This window comes from Vidua macroura, chromosome Z, assembly GCF_024509145.1.
Source record: "Vidua macroura isolate BioBank_ID:100142 chromosome Z, ASM2450914v1, whole genome shotgun sequence".
Lineage (NCBI taxonomy): Eukaryota > Metazoa > Chordata > Aves > Passeriformes > Viduidae > Vidua > Vidua macroura.
In genome coordinates, this window is record NC_071611.1 from 56160472 (window position 1) to 56186353 (window position 25882).

Genomic DNA, 25882 nt, shown 5'->3' on the forward strand with positions numbered 1-25882 from the left:
GGATTGCAAATGGCTGTCTGGTTAAGCTCCAGATCTCTTCTCATTACAATTTTAGCACTGTGGGATAGTTAAAGAGTAGAGGAGAAGCAGCCTGTGTTTAAAGTAATGTTGCTTATATTGCTGCTTAGCCAAGGAATTAATAGCTGGCCTCTGGGGAATGTGGTTGGCATCTGGTTCATGGCATGATTGAGGGCGCTGCTACAGAAGCTAGAATACTAGTTACCTTATTAATAAGTTGCCCCCATGTACATATTTATTACATACTATATCTTCTGTCAGAACTATTCTTTGTTTACAGAGTCTTTATTTATGGTTCTAATTCCCTTTGCATTATTTTTCTACAGTGACCAAATATAAACACTGAAAGGTAGACATACTATATAAAAAATGTTTGTCTGATTGACTGAGTGAATCAGTATTCATATTTATATTGTATATATCACCCAAGGCCCCCTCAGGGCGTGGTAAGTGCTTTTCTGTAATTACAAGAAGTAATAAAATACCGCCTTAAAGAGCCAACATAAATGCTAAATCCTGAATTTATTAGCCTGAAAACTCTGCATCATTACTCTCCAATTTTAAAAGTGCTGAAGCAAAAAGTATTCAAGTATCACAAGGATAGAAGTAGCCAACAGGGATTTTTAAAAATCTGGTGGAAAGATAGTTTGGAAAAGATAGATTTATAGAGAGAAACTAGTAATATGATTCTGCTTCAGATTTTATTTGCTGCAAAAGGAGTATTTTTATGGCTTCATCTTCATCACAATTCCAACTCCTGCCCATGCTGTCACAGTAAGTCAAGGGATGCTGTTGCCATAGTGACAGCAAATAGGGGGAAAAAATCTGCTTTTTGAAAAATTAAGCTTGCATTGACAAGGATAATGTCAAAATCATTGGTTTAACTCTAATGTAACTCCACCATTTGTAAATGAAGTTCAGTTTCCCTGAAGCTACTGCTGGAGTTGTGCTGCTCCAAAAATCAGATCACGTTCAGAACTGGAAATGAGACGATTGGAAGGAGTAGTAGACCCAGAAAAAGCATGTATAATGGTTGAGTAGGTTTTAGCAATTAAAATGGAAGTAAAAGGATACCTTGAGTTAGAAGTTCAGGTTCAGACTCACAGTTTTCAGCTGATCACTGTTTCTTCAGTGTGTCTTCTGGATCTGGACACTGTCAGTCCCTGTGGCTGAGCTACCTCTCCAGTGTAATACCTGGCCCTGAGTCTGCTTTGTCATCTCAAGTACCAACTTCTTTGGAAGAACAGAACAGAATAGTATAAAAGTGAGAAACTAAGATGTTTTTCTGGAGTAAGAATTACAGATGAGGTTTTAAATAACATACTTCAGACAGGTTCATATGTGCGTAACAATTTTTTTCAGCGACTGGACAATTTTTTTCAGTGCTGTATGGAGAGCTTTTATATTATCAATAAGTGAACTATTTACTGATCTACTCTAACTGTAATTTTATTTTTCAATGTAGTTGCCTTTTCTCAGCTCAGAATCTTGGAATCTTCTTTACATTAAACTTTACTATCCTTACTTCCAGACATTTATCCTGCCCAATACTGATTTCATGATGTTTATTCTAGCTTTTTGTGTTGTGGAAAGTTGAGTACAGCTTTCAACACATTACTTTGTGTTGCAGAAGCAATGAGAGAAGTGTTTATACACTTCTAGACTAGAGTGACTAACCGCAAGTAGGAATGTACTTTAGTCTGTCTCTCATAAACTTTTGTTTTTACATGTACATACCATCCTTTGAAACAGCCAAGCTGTGTCTCATGTGCCCCCAGGGGCTTATGCAGCCCGATGGCCATGGCATTTCTACCCAACAAATCCCTGGATCTCAAATCCAACTGTCAAGCTGTATACAAACAATTTCAGAGAAGCAGGAATCAATTAGGCCAAAGATCATCTCAAACAGCTCAAAAGTCGGCAGCAAAGGTGATAGAATCAAGGTCCAGTTTGCAAATTAATGAACTAATGAACATGAACACTCAGTACTGATTATAAAGGCTATTTGGTGATCTGAGTTTTGCTGTGGGATTGAGCACCTTTCAGGAATTCTCAGTTATAACCACATCCTAGCAGTGGGAAGTACATTCTAATTTGGCATTCTGCAAAATACTTAATTTCTTATTCTTAGGTAAGAAGATAGTAAATCCTTGTAAATTTTCTTGCCTGTGGTGAACTGTTAGCTATTCCCACACATCAAGTGACACCTAAAGCTGGATATTAACCTCCTATATATCTTTTGTTATTCATGTCAAAGGTGTCATGTGTTACACTAATAAGTAATGGTAAATTCACATGGGTGAGACCAGTATGGTTGCCATACAATTTTATTTTGAATTCATTATAAATATATTTGGGAAAATCCAGGTATTACAAATTATCTGGGACAAAGATGATAGCATATTTTCAAACTGTATGCACTATTAAAATCATTGTGTGAAGACCTTGAAAATATTGTTTTCTAATGTCAGAACTTCAAGAACAATGTTACAGAACATATGCACAATGGCAGAGAAGAGTGCAGCAAATGAGGAGTAGTGTAACAGTGAAACTTCTAGTGATTTCATGCATGTGGGAGAATAAATGAATAATTATTTGCTGATGGCTAATATGTCACAGTTACAATGATTTCTTGGCCAGGAAATGGTTAGTAGGGACATTATTTTTCTGTAATATTACTTCAGGTAACATCTGTAATTTCTTCAAAAAATATTTATGCCTAAATGAGTTGTCAGCAGTCTTTCATTAAGTATTAATTATTTTAAAATAAATACTCTTTTATAACCTGAGAAGCACTGTAAAGTTTTGATGCCACTTGATCCCTCTTATCATTAATTTCACTATACTAATTCCTGCTGTAGACATAGAACTGTATATAATCTGGTCTAGGACAAATTTTTTTCTCCTTTTTCTGTGATCAGTAATCTCCTGCTTGTTGTTATTCATAAGCAAAGAACAATAATAGTGAGATATCTTACAGCAAAATAAAAGATGAGCCAATTAATATCCAGAAAAAAGAGAAAATATAATCACTATTTATTGATTTCTACCCCAAAAGGTAGTCTTTTAATAATCAGGATGCCTTTCTTATTGCAATACTTCATCTCAAAATAGTTTTCCCAGTTTTGATTTAGGATAACAAAAATGTAAAGCAAAATGTTTATCTGAGTATATTACTTTAAATGATGTTTTTGTCCACGTGCTGTTTAGACAGATATAAGGAATGCTTAACAGTTACAGAGGGGAAAAATGCAGGTTTCAAAAATATCAAAACCTTATTGACTTCAGTTACGAGAATATTTTTAATGAAGAGATTCTAGAATGGGTTATTAAAATAAAGTTTTATTATTTGAAAGACATACAAACTAATGTATTTCAGTGTACTTAACAAGGCATAGAGATATTTCTGTATTGTTATTTGTAGGGCATGAGTGGTTATTTAAAATTTGCCTATGATATATACCAGAACTTCCCTGAGGTCAACTGTAATTTTGCTTTTGACTTCAATGTAAAAAAAAAATTAAAAAAAAAAAAAAAAAAAAAAAAATTGACATATAAAACCTTGGGAACTGAAGTTTCTAAACATTTGATCTGAAAACTGCAAATATAGTTAGTTATGTCTCAATTTTGAAAAGAAAATGCACTTGGTAATTTTTTGTAGATTTGCATTTAAAAGCTTAAAAGCTTTTATCAATATTAGACCATGGAAACAATCCTTCAAGATTAATATCTTGATATTATGAACTCTTAAAGCAAAGAGATTAATTATTTAAAAAGTAGCAAGAGAAGTGCTAATGGAGTAAATTTTTGTGACCTTATGCTTTAGGAGAATAGATCTTGTAAAATGGAAATGGATGATTTCTTTGCTTTAAAATGCACTGTACTAATACTCTCTGACCTTTTTCAAAATTATAGCTCAATGATTATAAATATGCTTTCCAGATTTACCAGTAAGAGTTTTTTGAAGAACAAATATGTAATTTCTATTGTGAAGAATCACAATAACTGTAGCACGAGCTCAGTAGTATAACATATAGATACAGCTAGTATTTCTGTTGTTTCTGTAACTGCTGTTTTATTTTGTATTGGATATTGATTTACTTGAAAGTAGACCAAAAATTCAAAGAAAAAAAAAGACCTTCTGAAAATTAGAAGGACTTAAATCAGATGAAATTAAATAAATTGAAGTTCATATTACAATATAAAAGTGGTTTAAAGAACTAAGGCCTTAGAAGATAAGCCAAATATTATTCATAAAACTTCAGTTTATAATTTTTGACAAGATGGACAAGGTGTGGGCTCAAATACAGAATACCATCATGGTACTCTTACGTTTAAAATAGGCAAACCTGATCTCTTCTTCTTAGCACTGACAATATTTTGAGGAAGAATATGGTTTAAAAATTTAAGTTCATATTTACATGTTAAGTTTTAAAAAAAATTACTTTATATTTTAATTGCTTCCTTCACCCCAGATAATTGTTGTGTGGCAAAAAGTACTGCTAGTACACTAATACTGATAGAAGGGATGTATGATCATGTTGTGCCCCTTGATCACTACGATATTTGCAACATTTTGATGGGTCTTGTTCTAATTATAACTCCACAAAGTGCATTCAAAACAGGGGTTATCTCAAATCTGAAGTTCACTGCCCTATTCATCACCATCTATTTTTAATTATCTCAAAGTGAATTTCAGAATTATTAAAAGTCTTGGCATGTGTTATGGAATATTTCAGAAGAAGTTGCAGTTAAATACTTAGTACCTGTGTCCTGCTGGGTGTCATTGCATGGATGTATATGGAATGTGTGAGAGAAGTATTGACAAATACTTCAATTCTTGCTAATAGGAGTAGGCAGAAATTTTCACAGTTAAACTTCAACACTTCACTGCCTCGAGCATCAGCTAATTCGTGTTTCTGAACCACAGAATAATACAGAATAATTTAGCATCTAGTGCTTCTGGTTGTGCCTATCAAGCTCAGTTTTTGTCTTCTTTAATCAAATGTAAAACTTCCGATAAATGTCACTGCTGTCTTTGAACATCCTTGATCTTTAGCAGCTTTGCTGTAGTTGCACAGAGTTGATAATGAACTATTTTACTCACATTTGTAGGGACAACACCGAGGGGGCATCTGAGCTGACAGTTTACACAGTAACAATTCCCTCTGATACGTGCAATGATAGGAAAGGAATTTGTCCAGTGCCCTCGGCTCTGAATTGGCTCATTTCCATTCACATAAATGACAAGCCTGAATCAGTGTGTACAGCGCATCTTTCTCAATAAACTAAACATAAACTTCCTAAAATCAAATGAAAAGCCCTAATCAAGGCTTGTGGTATGCGTGTGCTGCAACCTCTTTTCCCACCTGTGTACGTGCTCTGTCTGGAATGGCCCAGCATCCACAGAGTTGATAGGGATATGTTCCATCCTCCTCCAGCTTAGGTGCTAAATCAGTCAAAGACAACTTTTTGTGCTTCTCTGCTGTGGTGCATTGGTACCTTGGTACCTTAAATCTGTATGTTCTGCCATGCAACTCCTCTACCACTTTTATACAAGTATGATTGTCCTCCCTCATTTTGCCCTTGTTCTTCATATATGTATAAATGAGAATGAGTCCCAGTGTCTTTGTAGCATACCTTTCTTTTTTATCTGTCATACTTTCTGCTCTTAATTTTAAGCATTTCAAGTGCTGGAAAAAGATTAATATGAGGCATGTAAATTCGTGCATAACATTCTTTTATTCTTTTATTTAATGAGCACTGTACCCGTGCAAACTCATATTGATTTTGAACAGGGACATATTAATCCTTTTATTTTGTATGGATGAAAAACAATGAATAATGTTGTTTTACACATTTCTAAGATCTAGAAGAACAGTAGTGTAAAAAATCTTTCATTAATACTACTGAGTCTATGTCTGTCCCAGAGTAAGAATTTCCAGTATCTTAGCTTTTTGTAAGAGGAACCACAAAAACATATTGTTTATGGTAAATTAGGGTGTTTTGTTTCAGTAATGTTCCCATTTTAAGCTGATGGAATTTTAAATCATGTCTGTAGAAGCATTCATCTGGTTGGTGGGGAATCACTAAGGTGTGAAAAACCTCTGATGCCTATTCTTATGTTGGTGAGGTTGAAGATTTTCATTGCATTAATAAGCTGTACCTTAGAAAGTCATACCACAAATGAGCACTGATTAGGATTAGAACACTATTTGTCTGGGGTGAGAGAATAAGGTTGTTTCTAGATTTTTTTCAAGTGGACAATGATAAGAGGATTTCCTTAAGTTTTCCAGAAAATGTAACTATTTATCTCATTAATTGCAATAAAAAAGCTCTAAACAAATATTCATTTTACTATGAATAATCCTCAGACTAATGACCACTGAGAAGATCCAAACATTCCCTCTTTTCATTGTATGAAAACTAGCATCTGGCTTCTCCAAGTTAAAATGCTTCTGTTTGAGTTCTGTATTAACAGTCTCTTAGAGGGTTCTGAAAAATGACAGTCAAAAATGAAAGATTAAATTTTAATTTATTCCCATCGCTCCATATACTCTCTGGTGTGTGCATGAGGAATTGCATGTGATATAGTGCTAATCCAGTGTTCGCAGCACTTCCAGTTACTTAAACGTATTTAGAAATGTTTCCTGGTGACTAAATTTGAACTTTTCAAACTCTTTTCCATTAATGGAAAATTATAGCTTGCAGCCTCATTTTGCTTTATCTAGCATTGTTTCTCCACAGGTATTTTAAATATAGTGGGAAGAGACTTTTCTACTTATTAAGAAGTGACCATGGTGGTGGGGAACTGTTGCATCCCGGAGTTTGGGTTTAGATTAGGGTTTTTAATTTATGTTAAAATAAGTCAAGTTCTGTAATCCCGTGTTTCCCCCGCGTTGTTCCCCCCCGCGGTTTCTGGCCCCATGTTGCCTGCTGCCGGCTCTTACCCCTGTGCTGCTCCTGTAACCACCCTGCCGTCCGGCCCCGGGAAACCCCGTGCTAGCCACACGATCCCGCTCAGCCCGCGGCTCGGCGCCCGCCCCTGCGGGGCTCTCTGGTTGGTCGCGGTTGCTGACATCATCGCCACGGTAGCCGCCCCTATTGGGCGGCAGGCCGTGGATCCTCTCGCCCCGCCCCTCTATAAAGCCCTATCCTGCCGGCAGTCAGACGCCATTTTCTCCCATGCGAGTGCCTGGAGCGGTCGTGTCTTTCCATCGAACTGCGCCACGTGACCAATAAACCGTTCCTGCCAAGCACGGAGTAAATGGACAAATTCCTTCCTCTTTGCCGGGTCCCTAGCGCACGGTAACAGCGGTTGGCCAGCCCACGCGCCCGAGACACGGAGCCGTGTCCGGGAACCCGCGGCAGCAAACCCCGGCAGCACGTGGAAGCTACGCCGCAGCCGGGCTCCCAAGAGCCGTGTGCAGCCGGGGAGAGCAAAAACCCACGCCGCAATTGGCGCCCGAACGTGGGGCCGAGGCCAGCGCTGAGCTGATTGCGTGGACGGAGGTTCACCGCGGAGCTCCAGGAACAGCGCCGGGAGCCGCCGCCGCCGGCCAGGGGCCGCGCCGCCGCCAAGGGGGGAGCGCCGCCGCCAAGCCAGAGCGGGCAGCGGTCCGCGCCAGACCACAGCTCCGTGCCGGACGGAAACCGAGAGCAGGGGCTCTCCAAAGTACGTCAGTGAAGTCTCCGTCGCCCACGAGGGACCAGACAGTGTGTCCCGCGTGGGACAGGAAGTGCAAACTTTCGCAGCCAGGAGGGCAGAAGAAAGAACACTTCCCGGGACTCCCGGACCCTGGTGGCAGCTTTTCTTTGCAGAGACTTCAGTCTGGTAAGTATTAGTCGTGGAAACGTGTCCAGCTAATACGGGGAGGGCTGGCCGTGTTCCCGAGGTTGGGACATGCAGCGCGCAGCACGAACGGCAGCTGCTGGAGTCGCCTGCGTTTTTTTGCCTTTTTTTCTCTTTTTTACTGCCCCAGGGGTGAGGTGGTTTGGGTGGAAGAAGCATGGGGACCGTGCTATCTGCCCAACAAAAGGAATTTTATTCCCAAGTTAAAGAAATCCTTTTGGTGAAGGGCCCCTACCCAAAAAATTTAGTTAAGAAATTTGTCCGGTGGTTGTTCTTTGCTTTCCCCCGTCTGTCTACCGAGGACGCGCGCAAAACAGAATTTTGGGAGCAAGTGGGAAAAAGGCTAGCAGAGGGGATCGGTAGGGATCCCTCTATAGGTGACTGCTTCCCTAAATTCCATTTGTTGATCACAGATGTAGTAAAATCAGACCCCGCGCGAAACTTGGTTGGGGAAAGGAAAGAACCATCCGGAAAATCTGTTACTCCCTCTGAATCTGTTTCCCCATCCCCTTCTCCTACCCCTTCTTCCCCTAACCTGGGTGGGCGAGGGGGAGCACCCCGTCAGTCTGAGACGCAGGGCAGCTCCACAAACGTGGACCGTGCGCCTGGCTCCCCCAAGCCACCCCGGCGTCCCCGCCTTAGCGAGATCGGTCGATTCGCTGAGGCCACGACCCTAAACCCCTTTTCCAATCCCTTGTTCCCAGTTGAAAATCCCAGTTTCGGCGCTACCCTGCGCAGTTCTGTTTCTTTAAACCCCTTTCTTTGTCCCCCTGAGGAGGCCGAGGCCACGTGGTCGATTTCTTTGTCTTCCCAAGATGGAGGGCGGCCACATGGCAGGGTCTCTTCTTCCCACAACCCCTTTCTGTTCTTTGTTCCTGGTGTCCCCGCCTTTGACCCAACCCCCACCTGCCTCCCTGTGGGCGTGGGCGCCGCCCCCTCGGGAGTTCAGGTTGCTCCCTCACCCATTGTTCCCCCTCGAGTGGGTGTTCCCTCCAGTCCTTTGCATGTCGTCCCTGCTGAGTCATCGACTCCGCCCTCCTCCACCGGGGAGAGCTCTGCCATCTCCACCCTGCTGCCTGAGGGAGGCAGCCCCCGTCCTGTTGCCCGTACCCTGTCCCCATCTTCCCATGGGTCCCGGAGATCCGGGTGGGAGGGAAGAGGGGGGAGGGAGGAGCGGGAACCCCTATCCCCATCTTCCCATGGGCCCCGGAGAGCCGGGCGGGAGGGAAGAGGAGAGGGGGGGGGACGGGAACCCCTACCTCCAAGTTCCCATGGGCCCCAGACGTCTGGGCGGGAGGGAAAAAGAGAGAGGGGGGAATCGGAGCCCCTGCCTCTGCAGTCCCAGGGTTCCCGGAGACCCGGGAGGGAGGGAAGCAGGGGGATGTGGGTTTCTGAGCATTTTCCAGGTTCCGTGGAATGGGTCGAGCCGACAGATGAGAGGCATGTAGAGGGATCAGAGGTTCAGGACAAGTTTGTCCTGGAAGCGGCATCCATGAACACTGCTGCCTTGGATGCCGTGCCTCCAAAGAACGCTGGTCCGAAGCAGCCTCCAGCAAGACGCCAGTGCTTCCACTGCAATCAAAGAGGACATTTTGTGGTTCAATGTCCGTTTCTGGGCAGGGCACCCCCAGGGAAAGTGGGAGGGGGGAGAGGGGGGGAGGGAGATCCCATTCCCCCAAAAAACTGAAGAAACAACGCGCACCTGCCTCGCGTGAAGATAAAAGTAAGGCAGGCCACAGCACCTTAAGGAGAGCTGTGAGTTTACCAAGTAACTGTGCAGGTGGTAGTTCAGAACATCAGGGTGCCTTTGAGCGTGGCAGATGACCCCACCAATCGGGGGGTTGCATCAAACCGCAGGCGACGCAAAAGACAAAGGACCCTACAATCTCCTTAAAAAAAAAAAAAAAATGTTTTTCCCCAAAGCCCCAGTCTGTGTGTGTCCCAAATCCCCTTGTTTGTAATAAAGTTGTCCCAGTTTCCCTATCCCTAAACACCCTGAGAAGAACCAGCCCCAGCACCATCTCCAGGCCCTCTCCACCTGCATAGCAGTCACCACAGTTGCAGCAGCAGCAGAAGCTGGGAGAAGAGGCCACCGCTTGAGAGACTGAATCAACACCACTGCTTTTTATATTTTATTAAGCGGGGAGATGTTGCATCCCGGAGTTTGGGTTTAGATTAGGGTTTTTAATTTATGTTAAAATAAGTCAAGTTCTGTAATCCCGTGTTTCCCCCGCGTTGTTCCCCCCCGCGGTTTCTGGCCCCATGTTGCCTGCTGCCGGCTCTTACCCCTGTGCCGCTCCTGTAACCACCCTGCCGTCCGGCCCTGGGAAACCCCGTGCTGGCCACACGATCCCGCTCAGCCCGCTCTGGCTCGGTGCCCGCCCCTGCGGGGTTCTCTGGTTGGTCGCTGTTGCTGGCGTCACCGCCACGGCAGCCGCCCCTATTGGGCGGCAGGCCGTGGATCCTCTCGCCCTGCCCCTCTATAAAGCCCTATCCTGCCGGCAGTCAGACGCCATTTTCTCCCATGCGAGTGCCGGGAGCGGTCGCGTCTTTCCATCAAACCGCGCCATACGTGACCAATAAACCGTTCCTGCCAAGCACGGAGTAAATGGACAAATTCCTTCCTCTTTGCCGGGTCCCTAGCGCACGGTAACAGCGGTTGGCCAGCCCACGCACCCGAGACACGGAGCCGTGTCCGGGAACCCGCGGCAGCAAACCCCGGCAGCACGTGGAAGCTACGCCACAGCCGGGCTCCCAAGAGCCGCGTGCAGCCGGGGAGAGCAAAAACCCACGCCGCAGGGAACTCACTGTCTTTTAGGAATCAGCATAGAGAAAAAAATGTATCTGTGAACCCCAGTCTTGGGGTTTTGTCTTTGTGTATTTCTACAGGTTAGGTTTGATATTTCTGTCTGGCATAGCCATTTGCAATCAGATATTCCATACTGCTAATTTAAGTGCTCTGTTACTTACAGGTAATATGACTTTTAAATTGATTTCAATCTCTTTAAGGTAGTAAATTAGATAGGACTTTAATTTAGGTCAAGTCATGGAAGTGAAAGGATGCAAAGATGAGTAGCAAACCCCATCAATAAAAAAATACAACAAACCCCCTCTCCCCACAAAACTCATCACTTTTTATTTAAGTAGAAGCATGGAAATGGAATAAGAGTAACAATACTTAAACAGCAAGAACAAGCATTTCAACACTGAACGTTTGGTGTGTGGCCTCTCAAGTGGAATGGCCCAGCATTGTGTGCTGCTCTGCCTGTACTATCTGCAGCTGCAAATCAAGGGAGGTTTGGAGCCTCACAACCTGTGGAACAAATGCACCCTGAGAATCAGCCAGTGAGGTAACAGAGACATTAGTCTTAAATTTCTCCATTGGATGACTTTTGCAAAACAGCATCACAGGCCCTGAACTTTCTCATTAAGCTGTTTTTTCTAAGAGCTGAACAAGATTCATCCTGAGGCAATCACCTCCTTTAGCAGCCATGCTCCTTTAAAGCACTTAATTATCAGCACCCGTATCAATGACCTTTTATAAGGTGCCTCTGTGTTTGATTGGGAAAAAAACCTGTCATACTGGTCTGCACAGGACTGAAATACAGTGTACATTTAAATCCACAGCCTTCCTAGCTATTCTGTCTGGGGATCTTGCCATTCTTTAATCAGCATTCAGCATCTGTGGGTTGTAATTAATAGATTAGGCTGCTGAAGTTTGGAATTTTTGTACTTAATTTCCACTACCTTAGTCTGGTATTCAAGTGCCATTCTGGGCATCTAGGTACTTTTTAGATCTGGGTTTGTTCCTCTTTGCACTGCAGAAGAGGAGCATATATCAATGCTCTTTGTCATTGTCTGATTTCTAAAGAAGATTCTGTAATCTTTTAGATCAGCTGTTTTTCAGGCACTTCTTCATAAATTCTTAGTTACTGTGATCATCATCAGCTTTGTAGATTCTGCAATCAAGAAGGGAGATAAAGTTATTAATTAAATATCTTTACTTCTTCAGATGTCTGAGCAATCAGTGTAGTCTGTATCAGTTCAACTAGCTCCATCTTTCTTCTCTCCAATATAGTCTATTTTGCATTATATATATGATTCACTTTTTGATCCATGCCTCTCTGATAAGGGGTGAGAAATAAAAGGTCTGACATTCTGTATGAACTCTGTTTTCAAGTTTTAGCTGTTGACTTCTTTCAGATGCTCTCCTTTCTACCAACAGTCTTTAGTTATTGATTCTTTTCCTCTGTGGCCAGTCACTTCATATAATGAATGAAAAAAGGATCCATAATTTCTACTAACTTTTGCGCTCCCTTTCCTTTTTCTTATTTTATTCAGCAAGCAAAGTATTAGAAAGGTGAAATATTACCATAATTATGAGAGATGTAAGCAAGGTGCATACTTTATAAAGGAAGACATTAGTATTTCAGTGCATGAGCATATCCTCTTTATACATAACATCAAGTAGACTATATGTTTATTTTTACCAGTAAACTCATAGGCATTGTCAATCTCATAGTGAATAAGTCTAGAGCCAGCAAAGGAGATGGATTTGGGTGTGACAGCAACCACTCGGGCAGAGGACTCACATATCCAAAGAAGGGGGTGCCTGTGGACACAGGTCAGAATGGGGGTCACTACCCTGAGGCAGCCTATGGGGAAGCCCAGGTGGATAGCTGTGAACAAACAAGACTAGTCTAGACTATCAGAATACAGTCTGTTTATTTTAGACTACATGCTACCTGTTTCAGACAGCCCTGACATGTACATATCATGCTGGCATCAAAACCTTTGTTACCTCTTGTCAATACATCCTATAAATGTGATACATGGTGTTTCCTGTTTATTATTTTTTATTTTTCTGAATAAATTCTTTACAAAGGCACTGTAACTCAGAGTTCACACTGTAAATTGCAATTCTTGTTTATTCTTCTACATTAAATTAGTTCTCTCTAGGGACTTTTGCATTTTGTGTATGCTAAGGTCTTCTACCAGCATAGATACATTTCATGTTATAGCTACAACATATTCATGGTGGATTTTCCCCCCCTCTTTCTTTGTCATTAATTCTCTTTGTTAAACTGCACCATATTGTTCATTAATTTTTTTTTTTTTTTTAGTAACTTTAATAAATTTTCCCGGTCACCTCATTTTGTTTCTTCATTCCACTTTTGGATATGAGGTTTTCAGTTGTGACAGGCAGCATTTGTTTAACAGCATTTTTTAAACATGCATGTACCTACCAAGAAGTAGAACTACTTGACTGGCAGATCTGTAAATTTTCAGGAAACCTTTTCCGTACACAGAAGCTTGTGCAAAATTTTTTAAAACACTTCTATGGCTGATCAGTGTTTTGAAGGTCTCCAGTGGAGGAAGAGAAGTATTTGACCAGTTAGAAGGGCTCATATTGCTACTGTTTACTGAGTACTTTTTTTTAAGTAATCACTTTTCTTGTTTCATGTTATTATTCATTTACAAAAGTTTTATTTATCAGTTTTGCTCTTTTGTTACATAGAATCCACAAAATTTTCATGTTAAAACCCAGTGAAACACATGAAAAATCAGAAACAAGGAAATTCTTTGATTCAATATGGAAAAGTGGTATATGAATACATTTTCTGTCTTCTGGAGCTCTTCTTAGTGTTCTGATTTCAAACATACATAAAATAATCAACCATAATGGGAAGACTGGTGTGTACTGGCATGGATTATGCAAATCACTGCATTCTGATTTTTTCTTTTGCTCAGAGCATTGCTGAGTACTCTGTAAATGAATAAAAAATAGCCATAAATTGCTTATGCAGATCAAATTCTCTAAATCAGTATATTACAGAAGAGCAAGTTTGCTTCTACAAATGCAAAGCATTTATTTTTCTTTCTGAGGTAATTTCATTTAGGTATAATATAAAATTATTTTATTTGAAACCTTCTGATTATATGGTAGACTTTTGGGATACAAAAAATATTAAACATTAATAACTTGTTGAAATATTAATCACTGCAGTAAACCAGAACTAGACTGAACAATAAAATACTGCAGAAGTATTTTCAGGATATAGTTTTTAAGACCCTGAAAAAGCACTGGTTTGTGGTTTTGGTGCGGTCATTTTGAAGGACTCTTATTTGAGAAATTTTGCATAGTATTTATACTACATATATCTGTAAAAGGAATCCATGAGGATATGGTGAATCAGTTTACAGTGAATCATTTAGAATATATATGCGTTGGCAGATGACTAAGAAAATATCAAAGGTCCACATTGTATTGTCTCTATTTACATGTACTTTTCCATACCCACACGCAAGAGACTTCACTAAATTTTCTCATGCGACACTGATCTCTTCTCCAAGCTCAAGAGATCATCTTTATATCAGAACCTCATATATTTCTCAATGACTTTCTGCTTTTATCTTTTGAAGTGACCTTGGCGAGGTGTTCAGCCCATTAGTTTTGATCTGTTAATCCAAGATATAAATTCCTAGTCGTGAACAGACCTATGAGTATTTTAAAAATCCTAGTAACAGTGTTTTAGTACTTATACTTAGTTGCAGAAGGTAAAGTGGAATTATACCAGTGATGATGAGAAACCTTGTGATAACAAAGAAATAATAAGGAGCAAGATCTGCCTAGAATACTAAGAAATAGGTGTAGTAATAAGTTATTTTTTCCTTAACGGATAAATGGAATGCATAGCAAAGCATATTCATCAGTTCTGTCCACTCTCCAGCTTGTAAACATGATTCCTTGACCATAGCAAATTTTTGTCTAGGTCAAAATGGCACACAGACAAGAATTGAATGGTTTTGGTCAACATACTTCCCCTGCTTTTTAAGCTTTAGCAAAGCAAGTAATCATCTAAATGATAAATAATGGTTTTGGTGTCCAGGATACTGTTAGGTTAAATCTTTTGGTACCATGTCCCAATCCTTCATTCTAAGGGCTTTTGCTCAGTGTTTTCCAGGTGGCAGATTATGCATTTTTTTCAACACTATGCTTTACTGTAGCTGTGCACCAATTAAAAATAATTATTTTCAAACAAGCTGTGCCATGCTCCCATAAAGGCAATTTAACTAAAGTGTTTTTGAACTCTCTTTGGACTTTAACTTCCCTCCTGCATTGGCATTCTCTCTCTTAAATGACAAAAAGCTGTATCAAAGCTGTGCTGGGTGCCATAGAGCTTCCCTCACCATTAGTTTCTTTCAGAAATTGATGACAGTGATTATTGTCACATTGTTGACATGTGTAAGAAGCTGATTCCCAGAACATTATTAACATTATTCTTCTTCCCAAGGAAATTTAAAAAATACTTCTATAATTTCAGTGATACTCTACAAACATTGAGTCTTATCTATTGATTAATCTGGTTGGAAAGACCTCACTCATGTCTCTCATGCCACTTAAGCCCAGTGATACGGATTTAAAAGAGGCTTAAGATGAGGGCACTAGAAGAACAGAGTATAGTATTGTGGTGCATAAAATAAAGCGGGGATTAGATTCATTACTACATTCCCCTTTTATTCAGACAATGAATAAGATACAAGGATGTAGAGAGGCACAGTTTTAAGATAAGTGAATAAAGTGTCAGTGCCAAGTTCACTTCTGTGTGTGCAATAGGACTAAGGCTCTCAGACTGTTGTTGAACACAATTGGAGACTAGCAGAGCCCTTGCTAAAGTAGGCTGTTGAAAGCCTACTCTTCCATTTTGCAAGAAAATTTCCAGAAAAGAGAAATATGCAATAAATTTTTACCTTTCATGCTTTCCTTATGGAAACCGTAGCTGTAGCTGTTGAGATAGAGAGAGAGGCCATAAGGAAATATCAAAGATTCAGTTTGCTGTATTATGGGAAGCAGGGGGGTAAAATAAGGTTTTTTTTAAACTTTTTCTTCTGAAAGAGTTTAAAAAAACTGGATTATATAAGATATTCTGTAAAAAGTTTGGAATTACTTAGATTTTCTGTAAAGGCACAGAAATTCTCACCTATAAAGGGTAATGTAATGCATTATTCATTGTTTTCCTGAACCAGAAATTATTTATTAGTTTCTATTAACTGTGTAGTTTTAAAAGCATTCTGGGAGCAGTTATTTTAACTGCAGACAGTGAGTAGATGAGATCCATTCAGTGGGTATTTAAAAGGATTTCCTACTGCATTTTCTAGAATGTAATTAGTCTGCACAGATTCACATAAGGAAGAAACTTCTCTGTGTTCCTGGCTATATTAATATGTATACTAACTTTTTAATGTAAGATTTTTCAGCAAAAGCAGTATCCATGCTATCTTGCTGTGAATAGGATATGGGCCCAATACTAAATGCCTAGCTCTCCAGCTTGTTGAGATCCTTCTGAATGGCTTCCCAGCATTCTGGGAGATCAGCCAGTCCTCCTTGGTCTGCTGGGAGATTCCTGAGGGCTGTCCTTGTCAGTGGCAATCTATGAAAAGAAGACATTCACTACCTCTGTCTTCTCTGCATCCTCTGCCACCAGGGTTGCTGCTCCATTAAGTAATAGGCCCATATTTTTCTGAGTTTTCCTTTCATTATTGATGCATTTGAAGAAGCTCTTCTTGCTGTCCTTGACATCCTTGGTCAAATTTAATCCCAGATGGACCTTGGCTTTCCTCATTTCTTCATAATCTGACAGCATCTCAATATTCATTCCAAGTGACTTGTCTGTGATTCCACCTTCTGCGTGTCTTCTGCTTGTGCTTGGATTTTGACAGAAGTTCACTGTTCACCCACACAGGTCAACTCTCACCCCCTTTGCCCAATTTCTTGCTTATGGAGATGAATTGTTCTTGCTTATTGTATGCATTGTATTATAACTGCTTTGTCTAATGATGTTTTCCCTTCTTCAGCAAATTAAACATTCTGTTTGCAGTCACAATGTCAGAAGCTAGGAAACGGCAAAGTTAAAGCACAGTAGAAACCCTCTGCTAGTGTTCATTTGTCTTGAGAGAGACTTGAATCTATCATTACCATGCTATTCTCTTTCACAATTTGTGGTTCACTCAAAACACAGGACAGATGGTTCTCACATAAAAAGCAAATATTTAATATTGCACTTTATCTTTGTTGTACAACAGGTATCAAAAAGAAGAACAATTCATTTCCAGAGGCTTTTCTTTATTGATTATGACTATAATATCTGGTTCACAAAGATCAGTTGCATGATCCAACACCTCAGGAATCTGAGTGTTTATTCCCATTTCAGAAGCACATGATTTACAGTTTTCTCATCATCACACATGAAGGTCAGAAATTGCATAGTCCTTCCCAGTGCCCCATTTTAAATGACTAGACATGATTTAGATATTTTTTTAAGAAGTTACTACAATTTTCAGTTGCAGTTGTGACCTGTTCATCCACTCTTAGATCAGAATAAGTAATTCACACACAAAAAAAAAAAAAAAAAAAAAAATTCATATCTGATAACTTTTTTTTGAGGTGATTTGTACAACAATACACAGGAAATTGAAAGAGACATCTCCAATCCTCCAGGACAGTATTGGCAGCCTTAATAATTTCCTGCTTAGCCACTTAATTAAAAGTCTTTTAAGTTTATGTGAAAAGGAAATAAATAAAACCTAGTTTTTATATCATCTTCACTCCATAGCACGATGAATTTTAAAAGCACTACCAATGCAAACATTAATTGTCAGTATGAAGTCATAAGAAGGTCAAACAACTTTTGCAGATAAATACTTTGTTCTTGAACTCTCGATTTGTGATTGCTAATTTATTATTAAAGAAAGAGAAAGACATTCTGTAGCACATTGTCACATTGACATCAGCGTTATTTGGTAGAAGAATGAGAAATGGACTCCATACCTTGGGCTAACAAAATTAACCAATATCCACTGTACATTTGAATGTGGAGAAGCTGTAAAGATGGCTTCAGTGTATTTTACCAGTGATTCCACAAATGTATCTGGATATTAGAGGAACAGTAAGAGTCCTGTTTTCCCTTCAGACTCTGGACAATGTCATGGGTCAGTGCACTTTCATGTGTCACCTGCCACCCAGCTTGTGAACTCTTCCCATCGGATCCTGTCTTCTTTCCTTGTTGCAGATGCATTCATGAAAAGGACTGGTCATGCCCAGCTGCTTGATGCAGCACAGTCCATTTATCACTAAGAAATGAGACAGACGCAGGAAATAGATAAGAAGTTAAATCTTCACTCAGAACGTGCAAAGTGATCCCTTCTTCTCCAAAGAGTACCATTTGGGACAGTCTTTAACAGCCCCCGAAAGAGCCAATGCAAACAAAAAGCATTCACAAGCTGCAAAGTTGTCAGCAATGGGATTTTGATGATATTGCAATGGAACACTTGGGAAAACCAAAATGAGAAAATGCTACAAGCCCACTTATCAGTGTTCATATAGTGAAAGGATTAAACTGTTTACAGAAAAGTCAAAACAGAAGCATAATTGTCATTTTTGAAATGGCCTTTCAAAATTTTTGAAGTGAACCACTTTTATTTTGAGATCTAGTTTTAGAAACTGTAAACAGTGATACAGTAACAAGTTAATCAGAGGTTTCACTTTCTTCCATTACAGAGGAAAAGTGAAACAAAACATTTTATTCTGGAATGAAAACAGAAATAACTTTATCAAATAAAATTTTTCGTATTTGTTTTCTCTGGAAAAAATTGTCATTACATGCTGATCTGAATGTTTGGTCTGTATTTCTATTTGGCCAACCAACTGAAGCAGCTCTAAGCGTTTTGCTGTCTTTCCAACATGATTTTTTTTACACTTCATCCCAGGCTTAATTTCTTCTAACTGTGAAATGAGGTAAATTAATGTGCCAGCAAGTTATGAGGTAAGTTTGTGAAGCAACCCTCTTTTTACCCTCTTTTTCAGGAGTGTTGAGTAAGTATGCAGCAGAGCACAGAATGAAAAATTGTCATAAAGGAAATATATTCAGTTTAATTGGCTCTAGTTACTTTTCTGTGTTTTCTGCCATTTTCTCTCTAATTCTGGCAATTTAAACTGTACCAAATAACATTATAGAACCACTGTTTACTTCAGAATAGCTTTTACTTCAGTGCAGTCAGGTTCTAATCCCTGTTTGAAAGAACTGCAATTATTATGCACTCAGCCTCATAATAATACATCTATTTACTTGTTTGTCCTGGTTTCCAAAACAATCCAACTGATTGTACTGATTGATTTCTTGCCCCGTTTGACATCATCAACAGATAAAATATCCCAGTGTTACCTCTCTCTAGGTGCCTTAAGCATATTCATTAAAGATCCAATCTAATCTCATGAAAGTATATTATCAAACAATATGGCTTCTGAAAATAATCCAACTAAATAATAAACCTGTAAGGGAAAGAAAGAAAAAAAGATCTCACTAAACCTTTTTTGTAATATTACTGAGTGCAGCAGAGCACACTGGACTCAATTCACTTGTATCGCCAAATATCCAGTTATTTTATTACATAATAAATATCAGTTGATTTGTTGGTATTTGTAGAAGATGAAATGCAGCAAGCAACACAAATCTATGGACATAGAAGTTGTAAGTATTGATTCTTCTTTGTTTAAGATTTTTTTTATACCTTCTGGTTTACAGTTTTGATCTATCTTTGTTTTAGCCAGAAGTAACAGCAGAGAATGCAAGGGAAGGATTCCAAGAGAGCTACCCTCTAAAATATATAAACTGTAGGGCTGTTGGATGACCATTTTGGAAGAATATTTGTTTAGAAGGTTTTTCCTCTAAAAGAGTTTTAATGGATAGTAAATGGATCAACTGATCTAATTTCCTTTGTAATTTCTAATATTTCATATGAATTGCTTTCAGAACTATAATAGAAAGACTACATGTACCTGTTCAAGCAGTCTGTATATATTGCTCATGGCAGGTAATTACAGCACTGGGACACTGAAACACTTTTTCAAGTTCTTTGTGTTTCCCTGCAGAGTGAAGAGAGCAAAAAAGGCAGTTTACGCAGAAATTAAGTTCAGTAAGCTATACTCTGCACTGTTCTGGACCTTGTAGTTGTTCTAAACATATATATATTGCTGTTAGTAACCTTTACTTAATTTCAAATTGATTTTACACTATTCTAACTTTTTGTTGACTATACAGGCTCTCAAGCAATCTGTTCCACTGATTCACTGTCTTCATTGTGAAAATTTGTCATGTAGAAAGAAATTTCATGTATCTTGATGCACAAATCCAGTACAGGATTGAAATAGTTCAAGACCTCCATTTTGGCACATGTGAGTTAGGATATCTCATATTGTCTGCAATATTCATGGATGGTCCCTGCCAAGGGAATCAACCTGGAGAAATTCAAATCAAATCAAATTAAATAATTTTCAAATGCCTATAACTTTAAATGGCAAAGAATGGGATCATTGACCACAGATGTATAAAAATGAAAAATATTAAAATCCTGAAACTTTCCCACACCTTCAGCTTAGCCTATACTTCTTGATTTCCCAGTCATCTGAAATTGATAGCATTATGAATAATGCTTTGGAAGTGCCATAGATCATGGAAGACATTTGGATTTAATGTTTGAGTTAGAAAGAAGGACAACAGCATTTTTGGTACTGAAGAACAACAGGTGCTTCAAAGCTAGCATTTACTTTCCAATGTACACAAGAGCAGTCCAAGGGGCCAAAGGTGTCCGAAATGGGCCATGAAGGTATATTTATAGTGGATTACATAATTAGTTTTCTATTTCTGGGGTTATTGTATATATTGTGTAGTATACTAAAGAGCTTAATACCTGTGGTTTCTTCCAAACACAGTTTTAAGTGTATCTTAAGAAAAGTATGTAACAGTAACTAATCTTTCTTCATGTAGGTACATCTTCTTTCACATTCAATGATTTAACTCTTCACAAGCAGATTTGGAAAGGAGTCATGATGCGTGTAAAAGGGAGATTTGATGTGACTGTAAGCATTGGATTAATGAGAAGTAATCCTGTCGCTTCTAGCACTTGGACCCTCTGCTTTCTGTTGCTGCAACACCCAATTACACGAGTTATCCACAAGATGGTGTACTAACACAAACTACTGGCATTCATTTTGCAAGGAAACTAATTCTAAACTGAAGGAATAAGAAAGAATCCTTTCTACCGACTGTGAAAAAAAAATCTTATGCACAAATTTTTATCAGTATCTATTGCTGATGTCTCTCATGAAATGTTCATTCCCATTCATTTCCATTTGTCTATGTAGTAGTTTGGTGACTTCCAATAGCTACAATAAATATTAAAAATGCTTCTTTTAAATCCTGGAGCACTTTCTTATATACTTAAAGATGATTAATGGCCCAAGGTGCCACGGAGAAACACCATTTTGTAACTGGTGAAAAGATCTTTCATTAGTGAAGACATGATAGCCAGTTTTTCTGAAATTCTTTTTCCTGGTACACCATATAGGGCATGTCAGTACATGATTGTGACAAAACTGGTCATATCCCAGGTCTTGTAATAATCCATAGGTGGACTGTAATAATTCTACAGCAGCGTATGGTAGTCCCTGACACTCACTTTCCTGTTCTTATCTTCTTTCAGAGTTTTGTTCTGATAATAAGTTGTGTCTGAGTTTTCTTAATTCCTGCAGATAAAGACATCATATTAGACGCTGGATATCTTTGGAATATTGGGTTTTTTTTAAATCAATGGAAGCATCAGTCTATCAAGGAATTCTAAATATATGGACCTGCATTTCTTTGTAAGTGCTTTTTATTTAGCATCTGTAGAGGCTGAATATGAAAATTTTCTAAACATGAAAAATGATACATACATTCAAACCTGAAAGTTCATAATAAATATAGATAACTGTAAGTAACTATTTTTCCTTATTTATGCTGTAGTCAATATCTGCGTTCATCTGACTATGTGTATAGTCTAACATAAATGTATCCAAAATATCAGAGTCTGACCTAGTAAAACTTTTATTAATATGTGTAGTTTTTTGGCCTGAATCTGGTCCATTGCATTGAACTAAGCTGAGAATGTTTTGTGTTTTAAGCTTTAAAGCTTTTTAAAAGAATTTCCACTTTCACCTGTTCATTAATTTTTCCTTAGAGTGTGATACAAAGTGAAATTAAAGACAAGCAGATCTAGAGAAAGTGAGTCTCAGAGCAGACTCTCCATATGTTTTTTTCTCCACTTAGAATACTGTTTTGCATTAGTACAGTTCAGTGATTTGACTATTCCTGGCAATATCTAAGTTTAGTTTTCTCTGATTCTGGAAATGAACATAAAACCTTAGTGTCAAAAAGCTTTGGTAAATTTTCAAATAATTAAGAATACCATTTCCTTTCAGATTTAAGCATCAACCATTGTGAGAGACAGTCCAAAGTTTCCTTCATTTGGCTCACAACCATTGAAACCTCCCTGAAGACCCCTGACAGGCGTTCTGGCCTGGCCGAGGTGGATGCAGACACTTGCCAAGTGACTGTTAGCAGGTGCACTTGCTATGCTTCTACAGAATATTGCATTCGAACAGGTTGTGACAAGCGGTGGCTTATACCTGCATGCCTGCACTTGCTTCACAGGCCAATGGGCTCTACACAGTGGCCCATCAATCTTGCCCACCTTCTGGCCAGATGCCACTAGCTTTGGATAAAGACTATATAAACTGTAACCTTTGGGAAGACTTTGGTGCACCCCCACGGATGGCGAATCCATGTGGCTGGACCACTGAGGATCTCATCTCAGACGGTGGTAGCTATATTCCCCTTCCCCTCTTTTCTCTCTATTCTTTATTTCCCTTTTCTGTCCTCTCTATCGCATTTGTTGGTACCTAAATAAACGTGCATTTGTTGTGATTAAACTGATGGTCCCCTGCCGTTTGCCTTTTGGCACTTTTGGGATCAGTTAATGAAACATCATGACACCCCGCATGAGCGGATCGTAGCAACAATATATTCAGTTACCTGTTTCTAAAGGCATATTGATGGATTGCCATTTTATTTAATCTAATAGCAGCAGTAGTCAAACCCTGCCCCTCCAAAGGATTTTGTAAAGTGGGAAGTAAATGCCCTCATTAAATCTTATAGTCATTCTATCTTCTGTACTTAAGCCTATAGAAGGCTTAAGTACAAAAGGCAAAATGCAAATCTGAATAAACTCTTTTTAATTGAATACAGTGGACTATAGGAGAAATAAAAATGTAAAACTGATGTAGTTGATGTAGTGAAATATAGGAGGAGTTTCTGTAAAACTTCCAGGTGTGACAAACTTACAGAGCACTTCTTTTAGGGAATTACATCTCCTTCTGGTGATGTACAAGAGCATAGACACCGCGGTCACAGAGTGAACTGTACAGATACCTCTTTTTTTTTTATTTGTTTTGATTTTTTTTTTGTCCTGAAAAACATTAACATTTTTAAACTCAGATTTCAAAATTCAATGATAACTACAGATTTCGATCTGTCTGGGGCAGAGATGTGAGATTTTTTCTATGCCTCTGCAGTCTTTCAGTCATGGAAGGCTCTAAATTCACAGAAATGAAGCTATACATTAGAAATCAAGCTCCTTATTAATGTGGTGGATAAGTCAACTTAGATTAATTGCACAATAAAGAATTGGTATTGACCTGGCATAAGTCATCAGATTCAGCTGTCCAATTTAAAAAATGATACTGGTTGCAAGCTAGTTTAATCAAGCAAGTAAGTATTTTTTTGAGTGGGGAAAATATATTTAAAATTGTAATAAGGACATTATTTGTATAATTTTATCATTTTCCTTGCATAATAAAGCAGGATTATTAGTTCAGTTTTAATTATTATTTAAAATGGGGGCTGTTTTTTATCTTAATCGGGTCACTTGCTGATGTTTTACTGGTGTATCCTCCCTGGTATTGTCACGATCCTGTCCTGCTAGGATAGGATTGTCCTTGTCCTGCTAGGACAAGCAGGGTCATCATGATGGTTCATTTACCGATCCCAAAAGTGCAGAAGACAAACAGCCGGGGACTATCGGTTTAATCACAACAAATGCACCTTTTATTGAGTCCCCACAGAAAATGCGATAGAAGGATTAGAAAGGAAATGAAGGAGAGAGAGAGAGAGAGGGAGAGAGAGAGAGAGAGAGAGAGAGAGAGAGAGAGAGAGAGAGAGAGAGGGGGGAAGGGCAATATAGCTACCAACAGAGAGACGAAATCCTCGTGGTTCAGCCAATAGATCCATCATGCATCATGTCCGCTGGGGAGAGTCTCAAAGTCTTGGTTAACTTAGCTCGTTGGTTAGTTACCTTGGTTAACTTGGTTAACTTTTACAGTCCTCTGCTGAGGGTGGGGAACAAGTAAAAGGCAATGGAGAAATGAGTCTACTGAAAAGCGGGTACAGCCAGTCCATGTTCTGAAGCAGGGCAAGTCAATTTCAGCAGTGAGCACGGCCCATTGTTTCGGGACTTGTTACCATGGGAACCCAGTCTTTGTCCAGCGAACACACCTGCAGGCAACACCTGGCAAACATTTGCTTCAGTCAGGCCAGCCCCTCCCCACCCATGATAGGGGTCTCAGTCTCAGTCCTTGGGAGGGAGGTTCAATCTCCGTCCGTCACGGTGGTTGTGAGGCAGATGACGGATCTTCCATGGGAGATCACCAAAGATACCCCAGAAAGTTCATTTGGCCAAGAGGTGGGAAAATTCATGGGTTCGGGTATCGTGAAGCAGGTGTAAGTATACAGAGCAAGCCGCTCCTTGCCAGGCCCTGCTCAAAGCGGTGTAGCGTGGCGACACAGCAAACACACCTGCAAACAATCACTTGGCGAGCATCCACCTCAGCTAGGCCAGAACTCCAGTCAGAGTCTTCAGGGTCTTAGTCTCTGCTATTGTGACCATCGTGAGGCAAAAATGAGGGGAACTTTGGACCATCTCTTACAGGTATCCAGTGATGAAATATGTGGAAATCTTTCAAAGCTGCACAAGAGGAGATTTGGACTGGACATTTCTTTATCAAGAAGGCACTCAAAAATTATAGTAGAGTTCCTAGAGAAATGTTTGATGGCCCAAGCCTGGCAGTATTTGACATGCATTTAGACAATGCCCTTAATAATTTTTTTAAAATTTTGGTTAGCCCAGAAATGGCCAGGTAGTTGGACTAGATTATTTTAGTAAGTTCCTTCCAGATGAATTATTGTATTGTATTGTATTGTATTGTATTGTATTCTATTCTATTCTATTCTATTCTATTCTATTCTACTCCAGCAACAGCTGTAATTGATTTAATTATTTTCAGGGGAATAGTTCTTCATGTTCACAGAAACAGAATAAATACTTCTGGGGATGAAAATTGTCAGAATTTCAAATCGAAGCTGCATTGACTGAATCCTTCAATCTACATGCTATGTCAGTTTTTTGTCCTTCAGTGAAATGTCTTGAAAATGGATTCTTGACATTTAAGCATCTTCCATTGATGTTAGAAGGAATAAGCCAAATCCTTTTGCTTCAATATGTCAGCTGCAGGTCCCAGTCTGTAAGAAAACCAGCTAGAAAACTAAAATCCAAATTTTCTTCCATGAATGCTAAAAGTCCCAACAAAACCAGACTATGAAAACAGGTGTGGAAGCATACATAATGACAAGATTACATGATGTGAAACATCTTGGGAAGATATTAGAAGCTTTAATTGTTATGATCCCATTGAACTCTTACCTCACTTATGTCTCCTTTGATAAGAGACTTCAAAAATGCCTACTTTGGAAGAGATGCTTTGTCTGAGGTTGTACTTTAAAGGAAGAGGTATAATGAGCTTTGAACCAGTGCCTTGCCTCTGGGGTGAGTTGTTGTTACAGTATTGCATGACACATCTTTCCTGTTGATTGCTGTTAATGATAATTCTCAGTCAGTTATTCAGTGGGCATTGATTTTATTGTAAGCAAGGAGCTATAAATGTATAAACCTATAGTGAGCAACATGCCTAGGTTGACAATAGTTAACTCTCTGCTGGCTGAAGTGCTCCTTTCCTGTTCAAACTGAAAATGAAGAAAAGAGTTTACAGATTTCTACAGGAAGAATGAGCATCATCTGGAATGG